Below are 13,883 nucleotides of genomic sequence, written 5' to 3'. Positions count from 1 at the left end.
ATTTATTTATCAGCCCTGCCTTTTAATAATACTATGGGGTTTTTTTGTTGTTATGTTTGATTTTAACATAAAAATACAAAGAGTATAACGGGTAACATTTAATCCTGTTAAATCCTAACATTTTACCATGCTCCAGATTTTTTTTTTTTAAGTTTATTTATTTTGAGACAGAGAGTGAGGAGGGTCAGAGAGAGAGGAAGAGATAGAATCCCAAGCAGGCTTCTCACAGCATGGAGCCTGATACAGGCCTCTATCTCACGAACCATAAGATCATGATGAAATCAAGAGTTGGATGCTCAACCAGCTGACCCACCCAGGCACCTCCAAGCTCCAGATTTTTATTTCAGAAATAAAATATTACAGATGAAGTTGAAGCTCCCTTGCAAATCTTTTACTGAGAGCATTCCTCTTCTGTTTTCCCCAGAGGCAACAATTATTTGTTGTGCTTCTTTACATGCATGTCTAATTTTATACTTGAAAGATAGCCTTGTTTCATACTTATAAACTTAATATAAAACTCTGTGTAAGTTGCATTGTACATATCTTTCAGCAATTTGCTTTTTTCACTCAATGTTGTTTTTGAAATTTATACATGAATTTCTAGTTCATTTACTTTAACTGCTGAATAATACTCTATTATATGAAATACATGTTCATCCTTTCTCTTTTTTTTAAATTTTTTTTAATGTTTTTATTTTTGAGACAGAGCATGAGCGGGGAAGGGGCAGAGAGAGGAGACACAGAATCTGAAGCAGGCTCCAGGCTCTGAGCTGTCAGCACAGAGCCTGATGCGGGGCTCGAACTCACAGACTGTGAGATCATGACCTGAGCTGAAGTCAGACACTTAACCAACTGAGCTACCCAGGCACCCCATCCTTTCTCTATTTATAAAGGGACATTTTATACTCTCTGATTTTGCACTTTTATAATACGCCAATGAACATTTATATATGTGGTATGTGCACATTCAACAAATATTCTTTGAGCAAGTACTATATACTTGGCATTGTTCTAGCTGCTGGAGATCCAATGAGAGAATAAGGCCCTAACTCCAATGAAAACTTAGCATTCTAATGTGGAAATCCAAGAAAGATACTAGAAGAGGTTGTTTATCAGTTCTTTATGTAGATAGATGATAATACAGAAAAGAAAGTGCTTAGTGCTATGAAATTTCCTCTGAAGTCACCTTTGTCTACCATGTGTTTTTCTCATTTTCATTATTTTCTAGCTGTTTATAGTTGTAGTTTGTATATCATCCTGAAACCAGGAATTAATTTTAAGAGGTTAGGCTTCTTTTTTAATATTCAAATGTTTTGGATTTTACTCTGTGTGTGTGTGTGTGTGTGTGTGTGTGTGTAGTCTGTAAAGTCAGTAACAAAAAACCTAGACCTGAAAAAGGAAAATACAGTAAAACAGCTATCTTTTTTGAGTACCTGCTATGTCATTTAGTGTTTTCTCAGTGCTTTACACATGTTATTTCATTTAGATCTCTCAACAACCTGTTATTTTACAGAGAAAACAACGACAAGAGGTTATGGATCACACATTGGTAAATGGTGAGTCCAAGATTAGTGCCCAGGCAGTGTGACTCCACAGCCCATGTTCTACTTCTTACATAAACTGTTATCAGAAATATTACTAAATAAAGGATTACCAGAAATGCATTAAATAGAAGATCACAGAAATAGTATACTTTTTAAATTTTTTTTTAACATTTATTCATTTTTTTAATATATTCATCATAATGTTCATTTTTGAGAGACAGAGACAGTGTGAGCAGGGGAGGGGCAGAAAAAGAGGGAGACAGAAGCCAAAGCAGGCTCCAGGCTCCAAACTGTCAGCACACAAAGAATCCCAAGCAAGCTCTGTGCTGTCAATGCAGAACCCATTGTGGGGCTCAATCTCACCAACCTCGAGATCATAATCTGAGCCAAAGTGAGATGCTTAGCTAAGCCACCCAGGTGCCCCCACAATTAAGTGTTTTAAACCAAGGTATAAAAATTTAAGAAAATTATGAAAGCTATAACCATTAGAAAAGCTCAGATAAGTGAATAAAAGATTTGAAAAGATAGTAATTCAGGAAAGCATTAGAAATTAAAAAGCAGTGGGGCGCCTGGGTGGCTCAGTTGAGCGTCCGACATCGGCTCAGGTCATGATCTCACGGTTTGTGAGTTTGAGCCCTGTGTCGGGCTCTGCTGACAGCTCGGAGCCTGGAGCCTGCTTTGAATTCTGTGTCTCCCTCTCTCTCTGACCCTCCTCCACTCACACCCTTTCTCTCCTTCAAAATTAAACATTAATTAAAAAAGAAATTGGGGCGCCTGGGTGGCTCAGTCGGTTAAGCATCCGACTTCGACTCAGGTCACGATCTTGCGGTCCGTGAGTTCGAGCCCCACGACCGGCTCTGGGCTGAAGGCTCAGAGCCTGGAGCCTGCTTCCGATTCTGTGTCTCCCTCTCTCTCTGCCCCTCCCCTGTTCATGCTCTCTCTCTGTCTCAAAAATAAATGTTAAAAAATTTAAAAAAAAAAAAAAATTAAAAGGCAGAAAAGGCACTTCAAAAGTGAAAACTAAACTAGAAGGAAGTCCAAAGTGAATACGACATAATCCCTAAGAAAAAGTTTGGAGGAGCACCTGGGTGGCTCAGTTAAGCATCTGACTCTTGGTTTTGGCTCAGGGCATGATCTCACGAATTGTGAGTTCAAGTCCCACATTGGTCTCCATTTTGACAGTGTGGAGCCTGCTTGGAATTCTCCCTTGCTCTCTCTGTCTCTCAAGTTAAGTAATTAATAGGATGGAAAGGAAGAAAATGTTTACAATCAAGATGAGACTTTGAGGGGTGCCTGGGTGGTGAGCATCAGTCTGACTTCGGCTCAGGTCATGATCTCACGGTTCATGAGTTCAAGCCCCACATTGGGCTCTGTGCTGTTAGCACAGAGTCTGCTTTTAGAGCCTAAGTCCCCCTCTTTCTCTGCCACTGACTCACACACTCTCCCGCTCTCAAAAATAAACAGGGGCGTCTGGGTGGCTCAGTTAAGCATCTGACTTCAGCTCAGGTCATGATCTCGTGGTTCGTGGGTTCGAGCCCCGCGTCGGATTCTGTGCTGACAGCTCAGAGCCTGGAGCCTGCTTCGGATTCTGTGTCTCCCTCTCTGCCCCTCCCCTGCTCACACTGTGTCTCTGTCTCTCTCAAAAAGTGAATAAACATAAAAAATAAAAATAAACATTTAAAAAATAAACATTAGAAGACAAAAGACTTTGAAAAGATTCAAGAGAAACTGTTATCAAATATAGAAGACTTGATGTCCATATAAAAGGAATCTTCAAAGAAGAAAATATTTAATGTTTATTTTTGAGAGATAGAGCCCAAGCAGAGGAGAGGCAGAAAGAGGAAGACACAGAATCTGAAGCCGACTCTGAGCTGTCAGCACAGAACCCAGCGTGGGGCTTGAACCCACAAACCTTAAGATCATGACATGAGCTGAAATCAAGAGTCGGGACACCTAACCAACTGAGCCATCCAGGTGCCCCAAAGAAGAAATCTTCAGAACTATCCAGTAATCTAAAGCAATAGAAAAGAACAAACACTAAAAACTATATGCCAGTTATTAAGATTTTGTCTCTGCTCCACACCCAGCATTCTGTCTTTTATGATGGTAAAGCTTTAAGTCCAAACCACGGCAATTCTGCTCTTCTAGCTGGGTCTTGGTTAACCTCGGCCAATAGGGGGCACTAGAGAAAGGCTGCGAGTCTGTCAGAGAAAGTATTTGTTCCTTCCCATCTGTTTCCTGGGCTTTATGTCTGCTTGTGGTTGTGAGCATCATTCCAGCAATGCTACTTCATTCTAGAAGCAGAACTTCCTTCCCTGGCAGAAACTGAATCCAGCTGCAGTTTTTACAACACTTGCAGAACCACTTTCATCATGCCCCTCCTGTAAGACCCCAGCATCCCTCCTCAGAGGTCTCTCAGCTCCATGAGGTCCCTGTAAATTTTAATTCCTAGCTCCTTTATTCGTTCTCTCATCTCTGAGAATTTAAGCTGTTACTTCTATGACATCTTGGGTTTTCTTTCTATTTTCAGTAATCTAGTTAACTCTATACTTCATTACTTTGGTTTCATATTCCCTCTACTCAAGTAGCTAATATGGCTTGTGTCCTTACTGGACCCAATACACTGTAATTCAAGGGGGCTTGCCTGAAATCAAAATGACTTTATGTATTGAAAAGATAACACTGTGTGCCTAGGAACACGACCCAGAATAGTCATGGCCTAAAAAAAAAAAAAAATTAATGTTTTCATTTAAAGAAGAAAATCATTTTGGCGCACCTGGATGGATCAGTCTGTTAAGCATCTGACTTTGGCTCAGGTTATGATCTCACAGATCATGGTTTTGAGCCCTGCGTCAGGCTCCATGTTGACAGTTCAGAGCCTGGAGCGTGCTTCAGATTGTATCTCCATCTCTCTCTGCCCCTCCCCAGCTCATACTCTCTCTCAAAAATAAACAATAAAAAAGTTTTAATAAAATAAATCCTTTTGAGGATCCAGGCCAAAAAAAACAAAGTCACTTTTTTTTTTAATATATATTTTTTAATGTTTATTTTTGAGAGAGAGAGAGACAGAGCACAAGCGGGGAGGTGGGTGGGGGGCAGAGAGAGAGGGAGACATAGAATCTGAAGCAGGCTCTAGGTTCTGAGCTGTCAGCACACAGCCCGACACGGGGCTTGAACCCAAGAACTATGAGATCATAACATGAGCTGAAGTTGGACATTTAACCAACTGAGCCAACCAGGCACGCAAAGCCAAGTCACTTGGAAGGTAAATCTGATTATTTTCATAGTTTTTCATAATGATATTCTATGTCAGAAAACAATGAAGTAACATAAACTTAGGATTTTATATCCAGCAAAATTAACTTACAAGCATAAAATCCACAAACTGTCATCAATATACAAACTCATGGGACATTGTTTCCATGATCCCTGGACCTGAGGAATCTACTAGAGAATGAGGTTCAGATAACTAGATTAATTGGAGAGGCATTAACATAAGGGGTGGTTTTACAATAATTTATCAGAATAAGAAAGAATAATGAAATTAGAATTACCCCTCTTGCATTAATGGATCTAGGCAATGATCATGCATGGCTGCTACTGTCGCTAAAGGACAGCCAGACTTTGTGTACTTCCCAATGGACATCAGCACCAGCTGAGCCTTGTGTCCTTCTCAGAGGTCTGGATTGCAATTCCACAGAACTCTTCTTCCAGGCTTTTAAGGATTAATAATTCCAATCTCTTCTTTTTCCCCCCAGTGCTACAGATGGTAGAAGTCACCTGGAATTGCTGCTTCTATAACACCTCAGTGCTCTCTTTGTTCCTTCTTAGTTCTATAGTTCAAATAAGTCAGGGGCACCTGGGTGGCTCAGTCTGTTAAGCATCGACTTCAGATCAGGTCATGATATTGCAGTCGGTGAGTTCGAACCCCGCATTGGGCTCTGTGCTGATAGCTCAGAACCTGGACCCTGCTTCAGATTCTGTGTCTGCCTCTCTCTCTCTGCCCCTACCCCATCCCATTCTCTCTCTCTCTCACACACAAAAATAAACATTAAAATTATATATATATATATATATATATATATATATATATATTTCAAATAACTCATGTGGTTTCAGTCTCCTGACTGATACAGAACCAACCATGAAGTATTCTTGCCAAAAGAATTCAATCTTTAATTTCATCAAGTCCCTAGATCTAATAATCTGGTTTCTCTTCAGGTCAAATAAATCTTCTGCCTTTTATTAAAACAAAACAAAAAAACCCCAAAACCTACATCTAACTGCTCATTTCTGGAAAGATTGGGTCAAAGGAACATATTAAACATCACTGAGATGCAACCAGCAAAATCTAGATACTGGAAGACTGCACAGGATAAACAACACTTTAATAAAAACTTACAAGAAAAATGTAGGATATGACAGAAGATTCTATAGATTAACAGAGAAGTAGGAGGCCTGTCAACAAATTACAATATGTGAAATTTGTTTGGATCCCACTGTAAACAAATGTGAACATTGGATTTTGATAATATTAAAGAATTGTTAATTGTGAAAGCCTAATAGTGACATTGTGGTTATGTTTTGTAAAAAGTCACTGTCTTTTAGAGGTAAGTATTTCCAATGTTATTGGATGAAGTTATATGAAATCTGGGACTTCAAAATACTTTGGTGGAGGAGGAAAGTGGTGGAGGAGGTTGAGATGAAACAAGATTGGCCATGATTTCATAGTTGTTGAATCTAGGTGATATGTACATAGGAGACTCACTGTATAGTTACTCAACTTTTGTATGTGAAGTTTTCTATAAATGAAATGTTTTGTAAATGACGTAGTATTACCCATTGGAGTTTATGTCAGGAATGTAAAGGTGTTTCAGTGTTAGAAAACTTATGAATGAAATGCAACAAAATAGTATATCAAATTAAGAAAGTAATATCTCAATAAATACTACAGAATTATATAAGGTGGGGCAACTGGGTGGCTCAGTCGGTTAAACATCCGACTTCAGCTCAGCTCATGATCTCATGGTTTGTGAGTTTGAGCCCCACATCGGTCTGTCTGCTGTCAGCACAGAGCCCGCTCTAGATCCTCTGTCTCCCTCTATGTCCCTCTCCCATTCACACATGCGTGCATGTGCACATGCTCTCTCTCAAAAAATAAACACTAAAAAAATATATTGATAAGGCTTTTAACATTTGTACCTGATTTTAAAACATAGGTAAAATTAGAGTTGGGGCTCCTGGGTGGCTCCGTCAGTTTAGCACCCGACTTCAGCTCCGGTCATGATATTTCAGTCCATGAGTTCAAGTCCCACGTTGGGCTCTGTGCTGACAGCTCAGAGCCTGGAGCCTGCTTCCAATTCTGTGTCTACACCCCCCTGCCCCTCTCCCACTTGTGCTCTGTCTTGCTCTCTCAAAAATAAATGTTAAGGGGCGCCTGGGTGGCTCAGTTGGTTAAGCATCCGGCTTCGGCTCAGGTCATCATCTCGTGGTTTGTGGGTTCGAGCCCTGCATCGGGCTCTGTGCTGACAGCTCAGAGCCCGGAGCCTGTTTCGGATTCTGTGTCTCCTCCTCTCTCTCTCTGCCACCCCCCACTCCTTGCTCATGCTCTGCCTCTCAATAATAAATACATGTTAAAAAAATTTTTTTTAAACAAATGTTAAAATTTTTTAAAATTAGAAAAGTTATTCCTTTAACAAAATGTAGGTAATATTAGTATTAGTATATTTGTATAGGCCTAGCCAATATATAACATCATGCTTAAAGGTAAAATATTTGAAGTAATATTCCCCAAAATATCAGAAATCTACCAACTATGGAGCACGTGGCTGGCTCAGTCCGTAGTGCATACAACTCTTGATCTGGGGGTTATGAGTTAGAGCCCCACGTTGAACGCAGAGATTCCTTAAAAATAAGATCTTGGGGACAAAACATAAGAGACTCCTAAATATGGAGAACAAACTAAGGGTTGCTGGAGGAGTTGTGGGTGGGCGGATGGCTAAATGGGCAAAGGGCATTAAGGAAGACATTTGTTGGGATGAGCACTGGGTGTTATATGTAGGGGAAGAATAACTGGATTCTACTCCTGAAATCACTATTGCACTATATGCTAACTACCTTAGATGTAAATTAAAAGACAAAAATAAGTAAACAAATAATAAAAATAAATAAAATCTTTTTAAAAAATCTACCAACTATCAGCCTTATATAATATTTTTAAATTAGACAATATTTAGATAATTGTAGGTTGATATTAAGTTGCAGGAAGTAAGAGTTCACACATATCTTTCACCCAGTTTTCCCCTACATTAACATCTTGCATAAGGAAATAAGAAAGGAAGGGAGGATCATCTATTTTATGTTTGAGAAATTGTACAGGTACTGTTTTTCATTTTGTTTTCTACATTTTCATTGTTAGTATAAAGAAATTCTATTGGGCTTTGTGTATTTATTCTATACCCTTCAAATCTGCTGAACTCACTTTGTTCTAGGAAGTTTTTTTGGTAAAATCTCTGAGATTTTCTACATAGACTTTGTCATGTGCAAATAAGGACAATTTATTCATTTCTAACTGGTATGCCTTTTCTTTCTTTGTCATTCTTCTTGTGGATGTATAAACTTTTAAATACTAGACAATATTCCCAAATAAGAGTACACAAATATTTATTGAGCACATCTAATATGTGCCAGATAGCTACTGGGAATACATCATTTAACAGAATAAAATCCCACCTCACATGGAGCTTGCATTCTAGTGGGAGGTGATAAACCATAACGAAGCAAAGAGGTGAAATATATACTATCTTTAAAAGTGTTAAGTAATGTGTAGAAAAGAGAAAGATTTGCTGGAATCATGTCTTTGAGAAGAGATAGGATCTAGTTCACAAATGGAGGAGTTGGCCTTAGCTAGAAATAAGGAAATTTCATCCATAACAGAACAGGAATTTACAGGTGTAGGTAGGACACGAGATATGACTGTAGAAGCTCATGGAACTTCTCTTCTGAGTGCTTCTGTTTTCTCAATGAAATAAGAAATAAGGTTATCTGCTGAAAATGAAGATGAAAGAAAAGGCATTACACATTTGAAAAAAGAGGATATGACATGAAGTAGATTTTAATAAAGAAAAAAGTATATGATTGCAGGGCAGTAAAAAGGAATCCCTAGAGATTAGTAAGGAGAATTTAAAGAGAACAGAGAATATGTATGGATTAGATGGAGAGTTTTATTTGATATGATTTTGATGTTTGCCAAATGAGTTCAATTAATAAAAGCGAGGCAGAAGAATTACGATATATACAATGTCAACTTAAAATTATCAGTTTTGGGGTACCTGGGTGGCCCAGTCGGTTAAGCATCCAACTCAATCTTGGCTCAGGTCATGATCTCACAATTCGTGAGTTCAAGCCCCATGTCGGGCTTTGTGCTGACAGTGGCAGCCTCTTGGATTCTCTCTCTACCCCTGCCTGGCTCACACTCTCTCTCAATATAAGTAAATTAATTAATTTAAATGATCAGTATTAAGTACCATTTTATTGAGTGTTGACCATCTACCAAGAACATTAAAAAGGAGGAAAGTAAAAAGTAACTTTTTTATTTACATGATCTCATTCATTCTTACATTATATCTAGGAAATGGTGCTGACTCTTGATCCTTCTCCCTGTTTACACAGGCCAAATTTTCTAGGAAGGTGGCCAAGGAAGTGAACAAGCTGAAAATGTTTTTTCTAGATTACTCTAGATTACTTTTAAACTCTGACAAAAAGAGATTGGCAGATTGAATTTTTTTAAAAATGATACAATAATATGCTGTCTACAAAATACTCAGATTCAAAGACACAGGTTGAAAGTGGAAAAATGGGAGCCTGGGTGGCTCAGTCAGTTAAGCATCCAACTCTTGATCTCAGCTCTGGTCTTGATCTCAGGTTCAAGTCCCACATAGGCTCTATGCTGGGTGTGAAAACTAAGGAAGGAAGAAGAAAAAATGGAAAAATAGAAAAATATATTTTATGCAAACAGTAACAAAAAGAGAGCAGAGGTGACTATACAAAATCAGGCAGAATATACTTAAAAAAGGTTACAAGAGGGGCACCTGGCTGGCTCAGTCAGTAGAGCATGTGACTCTTGATCTAGAGGTTGAGTCCAAGCCCCATACTATGCATAGAGCTTACTTTAAAAAATAAAAATTAGGGGTGCCTGGGTGGCTCAGTAGGTTGAGTGTCTGACCTCAGCTCACGTCATCATCTCACGGTTCACGAGTTTGAGCCCCACATCAGGCTCTGTGCTGACAGCTCAGAGCCTGGAGCCTGCTTCAGATTCTGTGTCTCCGTCTCTCTCTGCCCTGCCCTGCTCTCTCACTCTCTCTCTCTCAAAAATAAATAAACATCAAAAAAAATTTTCAATTGAAAATTTTTAAAAATTTTTAAAGGAAAAGTTACAAGAGACAGGGACATCATATATTAATAAAAAGGGCAAGTACAGCAAGAAGATATAACAACTATAAACATGTATGCACATAATGTCAGAACATCAAAATATATGAAGCAAATATTTACAGAATTAAAGGAAGAAATGGTTCTACAATAACAGCTGGAAACCTCCTATTCTCTGTAATGGATAGAACAACCACATAGAAGTTATGTAAAGAAACAGAGGACGTGAACAACACAATAAATCAAAACTAGATTTAACAGAAATATACAGGACGCTTAACAACAAAATACACATTTTTCTCAAGCACATGTGGGACATTTTCTAGGGCAGACCATGTGTTAGGCTACAATTAAGACTCAGCTGATTTTAAAAGATAGGTATCTTCTCTGACCACAATGAGATGAAGTTAGAAATCAACAAGAGGGAAAACTAGAAAATACACAAAGCTACAATAATCAAAACAGTGTGATACTGGCATAAAGATAGGCATATAAAACAATGAGAGCAGACACTCCAAAAATAAACCAGATATATAATCAAATGATTTGCAACAAGAGTCCCAAGGCCATTCAAAGGGGAAAAGACTCTGGGCACCTGGGTGGCTCAGTCAGTTAAGCATCTGACTTTGGCTTAGGTCATGATCTTGAAACTCATGAGTTTGAGGCCCATGTCAGGCTCTGTGCTGACAGCTCAGAGCCTGGAGCCTGCTTCGGATTCTGTGTCTCCCTCTCTCTCTCTCTGTTCCTCCCCACTTGCAGTCTGTCTTTCTCTCTCAAAAATAATAAATAAACATAAAAAAGCGGGGGGGGAGATAGTATTTTCTTTAAATTCTACTGGAAAAATTGAATATCCACATACAAAAGAATGAAGTTGGACTCTTATCTAACATTATAAACAAAAATTAACACAAAATGGATCATGACCTAGAGGTAAGACCTAAAACTATAAAACTCTTAGAATAAAGTATAGGGCACAGCTTTATGATACTGGATTTGGCAATGACTTCTTGGATATGACACCAAATGCGTAAGCAAAAAAAAAAAAGAAATAGATAAATTTAATGAAAAATTATAAATCTTGTACACCAAAAGACATTATCAACAGGATAAAATGGCAACTCACAGAGAGAGAAAATATTTGCAATTAATCTAATAAGCAATTAATATAAGAATATAGAGAACTCCTAAATTTGACAATAGCAACAACAAAAATGAGATTCAAGAATGTTCAAAGATTTTGAATACACATTTCTCCAAAGAAGATAAACAAATATCCAATGAACACATGGAAAGATCCTCAATACCACCAATCATTAAGGAACATCAAAACTGCAATGAAAGGATGCTTGGCTGGCTCAGTTGGTAGAGCATGCAACTCTTGAACTTGAGGTCATGAATTTGAGCCCCATGTTGGATGTGGAGCCAACTAAAAAATAAAATGTTTAAGGGGTGCCTGGGAGGCTCAGTTGGTTAAGCTCTGAACTCTTTAATTTTGGCTCAGGTCATCTCACAGTTCGTGGGATCAAGCCCCATGTTGGGCTCTGCACTGACAGTGTAGAGCTTTCTTGGGATTCTCTCTCTCCCTCTCTCTGTCCCTCCCCTGATCTCTCTCTCTCTCTCTCTCTTTCAAAAATAAATAAACATTAATTTTTAAAAAATGGTTAAGATAGCACATTTTATGTGTGTTTTACTACAATAAAAAAAAATGGGAAAATTTGGGGGGAAAGAGGCAGGTTGAACAACAGAAAGCCTACAGCCAAGGAAAAATAATAACCTGATAAAGAGATCAGGGTAAGCAATTGTCCTGAAGCAACAGGAAGCATAAAGAAATGGAAGGAATGAAAAAAAGTTGAGATATGAAGAATAGAAGTAGAAATAACATCTGTATAAAATGAGTTCCAGAAAGGGGTGGGGAGGAGTAAATTATTTCCCAAAATAGCAACTACAACCAAAAGGTTCTTTAAAAAAAAAAAAATTATTACATGTGTAATACACATCTGTATGCACAGAAAAAGAGCACTCATGGTAAAGTAAATGGAGTAAAATGTTACCAATAGGTGACACTGAGGGGTGCCTGAGTGGCTCAGTCAGTTCAGTGTCTGGCTTCAGCTCAGGTCACGATCTCACAGTTTGTAAGTTCCAGCCCCTGACACAGGGCTCGGAGCCTAGAGCCTGCTTTGGATTCTGTGTCTCCTTCTCTCTCTGCCCCTCCCCACTCGTGCTCCGTTTCTCTGTCTCTCAAAAAATGAATAAACGTTAAAAACAATTTTTTTTAATTGTTTAAATAAATAAAATAAGTAGGTGACACTGAGCCAATGATGATACACGGATGTTCTTTGTACTACTCTTATTCTTAAAACTTTTTGTAAGTTTGAAATTAAGTACAAAGGGTTTTGTTTTGTTTTGTTTTGTTTTGTTTTGTTTTTGGTTTGTTTATTAGATTTTATTTTTAAGTAATCTCTACACCCAATGTGGAACTCAAATTTGCAACCCTGCGATCAAGAGTAGCATGCTCCACCAACTGAGCCAGCCAGATTAGTCCAAATTTTTTAAATTAAGTCCAAATTTTTAAAAATGTTTTTAATTTCCCAGATTAGAGAAAGAGATATATAACTACTAAAAAGGATTCAACAAAAATGCCTCACAAGATAGACTTTAAAATTCTTGGCCACATCTACTACAAGACTGAAGAACTATCATACTATCAACATTCCAGAAAGTGTCCACATTACTCTGAAAGGATGCAGTTATTGTGAAGAGCCCCAAAGGAATCCTGTGGAGGGACTTCAATCACATCAATGCAGAACTCAGTCTCCTTCAAAAGAAAAAGAAGAAACTAAGGGTTGACAAATTCTGGGGAAATAGAAAGGAACTGGCTTCTGTTCCCATGATCTGTAGTCATTAACATGACCCAAGGATATTACACTGCACTTCCATTACAAAATCAGATTTGTGTATGCCTATTTCCCTATCAAGCTTGTTATTTGGGAGAATTGTGTAGAAATCTGAGATTTCCAGTCTTTTGTGGATATCTGAGATTTCTCGGGTAAAAAATACATCCACAAGTTTATGTGAGGCTAGGTGTTCCTTGTTCAGTACTTGAGCCCAGGAGGAGGATTAATTCTTGAAGGAAAGAACATTGAATTTGTGTCAAATTTAACTGTTTTGGTTCAGCAAGCCACAACAGTTAAAAACAAGGATATCAGAAAAGGATTATGGAATCTATGTCTCTGGAAAAAACAAACAAACAAACAAACAAAAAAAACGTTCAGTAGGCTAATGAAGATCTAAGATAGCTACAGAAACAACAAGATGGCAGATGATTCCTAAGACCTATTTTAATAGATAAAAATTGGGACCTCCCACTACAAAACACTTAGATCCTACAATATACACATACTTTACATATACAAAAATCAACTCAAAATGGATTTAAGACTTGAAAGTAAGACCTAAAGCAATAAAGTCCTTGAAGAAAACATAGGTGGTAAGCTTCTTGACATTGGTCTTGGCAATTTTTTTTTTTTTTAATTTCACAGCAAAAGCAAAGACAACAAAATACGACACAGACACAATGAGATGTGACAAAAAATGAGAAGTGAAGGGTAGAATGAAAAGTAATAATAGTCTAACCAGAGTCTCAAGAGGGGAAAAATCAGAAAATGAAGAGAATGAAAGAGAACCAACACTAGAAGAGATAATGGCCAATAATTTATTGGATCTGTTAAAACTATAAATTAGGAGATACAAATATATATCAAGAAGGATGATAAAAAGAAACCTACATCTGAGCTATAGTGTCATACAGAATGAAAAGACAAAACAAAAAACAAAACCAAAAAAAACAAAAAAACCATACAAAGGAATGACAAGTTGATAGCAGATTTGTCAATGGCAACAATGAACAGA

This window comes from Panthera pardus, unplaced genomic scaffold, assembly GCF_024362965.1.
Source record: "Panthera pardus isolate Hobbes unplaced genomic scaffold, ASM2436296v1 HiC_scaffold_11, whole genome shotgun sequence".
Lineage (NCBI taxonomy): Eukaryota > Metazoa > Chordata > Mammalia > Carnivora > Felidae > Panthera > Panthera pardus.
This window is presented reverse-complemented; position numbering follows the sequence as displayed.